The sequence below is a fragment of the Vigna radiata genome, chromosome 1 (assembly GCF_000741045.1).
Source record: "Vigna radiata var. radiata cultivar VC1973A chromosome 1, Vradiata_ver6, whole genome shotgun sequence".
Lineage (NCBI taxonomy): Eukaryota > Viridiplantae > Streptophyta > Magnoliopsida > Fabales > Fabaceae > Vigna > Vigna radiata.
Window position 1 is genome coordinate 12,418,181 of NC_028351.1, and position 3,248 is coordinate 12,421,428.

Below are 3,248 nucleotides of genomic sequence, written 5' to 3' on the forward strand. Positions count from 1 at the left end.
TAATAAATAGTTCATCATGTAAAATGCTCATGTTTGTGTGCCTTTCAAATCGAGTTTTATCCAAAGCCTATGAAGGCATACATTGATTAATAACATTTCAAAAAAAGAAATGTACAAATATAAAATCAAATTTTAAAAAATAACTTACATTAAAGGCATTGTTGATAAGTTCACGAAGAAAGATTTCTTTATTAGAATAGAATGTCTTCTTCGTAAGATTGAACCTCTTAATCATGTCACCATCCGAAACTAATGTCTCAACATTCACCTTGTAATTGCATTCACCTTGTAATTGCTTTGTAATAATAACTAACTAAATTGAAACAAAATTGTTAATATCCTTCATTTATATTCGTTAGCTCGTCCGCTAAGTATAACTCTTTAACATTTACTTCTAATTATTTAATTTTAAAATAAATTAATTTTTAAAATTATTATTTAATAATTATTATCTTTTATTTTACTATTGCTTAGTTTTTGTTTAATTATTTAAAAATGAAATTTTTTTTATTCTAAATTAGAAAAACATGTTTGAATTAAATTAATTAATTAATAGTGTTACGTTCTAAAATATTTGAATTATCGCATATGTTTTTTGGATTAGTAACATTGTAATTAGCATAATCTTAATTCTTATTATTAATATCCATTTACCACTAAGGTTTGAAAATTTATAAATTCTTAAATAAATATTTATTATTAGTGCAAGCCTTTGCAAATATCTTTATTATACATTTGTACTGCTTAAAAGAAAGATGAAACTACTGATTAGCAATATCTATAATTCTAAATTTTCATATTCCTAGCCTCTTTGGATAATGTAATAAACGTGTTGATTGTCTTATTAGTTCAAAAGTGAAGTCTAAGCAAGATGGTATTAGATGGTTAGATACTCTAATTTCTGGCATCAATCAAATCGTCTTTAAGAACTAGTTCAACTATTCCAGTCTTGATTTTCTTAAACATAACTTTTGATTTGATCTTATGTTTGGGTTATGTTTTTTTTTTCTTATTAATATAAAAATCTTCTCATAGATATCACGTGATTATTGTGGTATTTATTAACCTATAGATAGGATATTATATTGTGCTCCTATATTATTGCTTCTGGGAGGGTTAAATAAAGAATTTACAATAAAAAAACACCTTTTAAATAGAGATCTTTTATATTTGTAAAGTTACACAGTTATATAAAAAGTTGAATTTTTATACAATTTTAAAATTAATTTAAAAAAGTAAATATTTTTATACTCCTACTTTTATATATTAATTTCAAAATCATATAAAAAAACTTTTTCAACTTATGTAAAAAACTTCACCACTCTTTCCTACTACAAGAACCTGCAAAGTGTGCCTCCTTCTATTGCCATTGAAACAATCTCTGATGGATTTGACAATGGTATCACAGAAACAGTAGTGTAACGTTAGTTTAGTCTTTATCTAGTTTTTTTGGAGCCGGGAAATGTTGAAATGCAGTTGAGTTTTTTGTAATTTTAATGATAGATTAATAATTATTCTTATTGTATTTTTTTGTCTTGTATTTTTGTGTAAGGTTACGTTTGTGGTTTATTTTGTAGATTTTGATGGGAGAAATTGCTTTGCAAAGAACAAAAGATTTGGCATTGTCGTGTCTGCCACCTAAAACCGTTGAGATTTGTTATGTTGAGCTTTCTATGGAAGAACGGCAGCTGTATGAGAGGGAGAAAGAAAAAATAAAGGCATTGTTGAGAAGAAAATATACCCGTGAGAGCAATCCACTTGCCGAGTATAGCGAAGTGCTAAATAGTTTTCTAATACTCTGTCAAATTTGTGCTTATTTGAAATTGTGTCAATTTCAGTCAGCTAGCAGCAGCAGTCAGATGTTCGGAGGTTCCAAAAAATCGATGGCGCAGTTCTTATTGGCAAGGTTGCTGTTCATGAGGCTGAAAATGGCGTCGACGGTGATGATGTTCTTCATTGTCTTGGTGGCTAGAGCGGCGGTGGAGTCAGAGACGGTGAAGGCGGCCTCAGATTCGTTGATGAGGGTAAAGGCGGCCTGGGATTCGTTGATGAGTCTGCAGGGACAACGGGAAAGTCTTGGTTGGGTGAAAATGGAAGGTGAAAAATGGAAAAAAGACGGAGAGAGAGAAAAGGTGAGAAAAAAAATGGTGTTAGATTTTTGTTAGTCATGTGAACTATTTTTAAGTATTACTTTTATAGGATTAAAATCAATGTTAACTAAAATCGCTTGATATTTAATCTAAAAATAAAATTAGGATGTAGTGATTGCATATATTATTACAATTTTTTTGGTTTTTGTAAATTAAAAATCAACATGATAGTTAAACAACTTTAATATAATTCGACTGATAATGAATATTCAAAGTATCATTTATGTTTTTCTTAGTTTTTTACTATTTGAAAGATCTTGTTTTCTTTATTTTCTAGTAGAGACATGATTTATTTGTATTTTTCTTTTCAATTTTTTTTATAGAAAGACGAAATTCCTAATGACAATTAAAATTGATCATATGATATGTTGACATGGAAGTTTTCAAAGAGTTTAAAAATATGAAATAAATTTAAATAAATATATAATTCATTTATAACTTATAAAAAGACGCATGCTCTTGATTGAAATATTTCAAATAACATATTTCAAACCATATTTTATAACAACATGAGATTTAAATAATAATTCAAGTCAATGCTTTCACACATTAAAAACTCATCGTACTATGATCTAACACATGATTATAAGGAAATTTCATTTATCAACTATAGTGTAAACACAAAATAATATGATATGAATGATAACTATATTTTTTTCATCGGATAGGGAACATATATTTAGAAAGGACATTAATTCGTTGTTACAAAATTGTAACAATATATTAAAAATACAATAGTTTCAATTTTTTTTAAATGGGAGTATAAAGTAAGATAAGTAATTGATTATTTTATTAATATATTTTAAGACATACATGTATGTTTCTTTTTTCTAGATATATAAATTGAATTCTCTTTATTTGATATAATAACACATTTAAAAGTAAAAGATCTAGAGTTGAAATAGAACCAAAATCAGATTGTAAGAAAAAGAGATCAAACCTTCAAATTATAATTATTATTTTGACAATTGATAATATATTTAATTATAATTCAAAATTGTCAAGCAATCGACGTATACTTAGAGAAAATTTTAATAACAAGTCATTAGTCACTTAAAATAAAATTAATTGTTTTTTCTTTCAATTTGTACAAGACTT

The 3,248-nt window shown here is 26.3% G+C and overlaps 1 long non-coding RNA gene across 1 annotated transcript; it reads left to right on the top strand.

Moving 5' to 3' along the window:
- Positions 1 to 1,317: 1,317 nt before the first annotated feature.
- Positions 1,318 to 2,212, top strand: LOC111241267. The gene is made up of 3 exons (XR_002667149.1): positions 1,318 to 1,399; positions 1,578 to 1,743; positions 1,839 to 2,212. It is a non-coding gene; the product is annotated as an uncharacterized LOC111241267 (long non-coding RNA).
- The last annotated feature ends 1,036 nt before the right edge of the window (positions 2,213 to 3,248 follow it).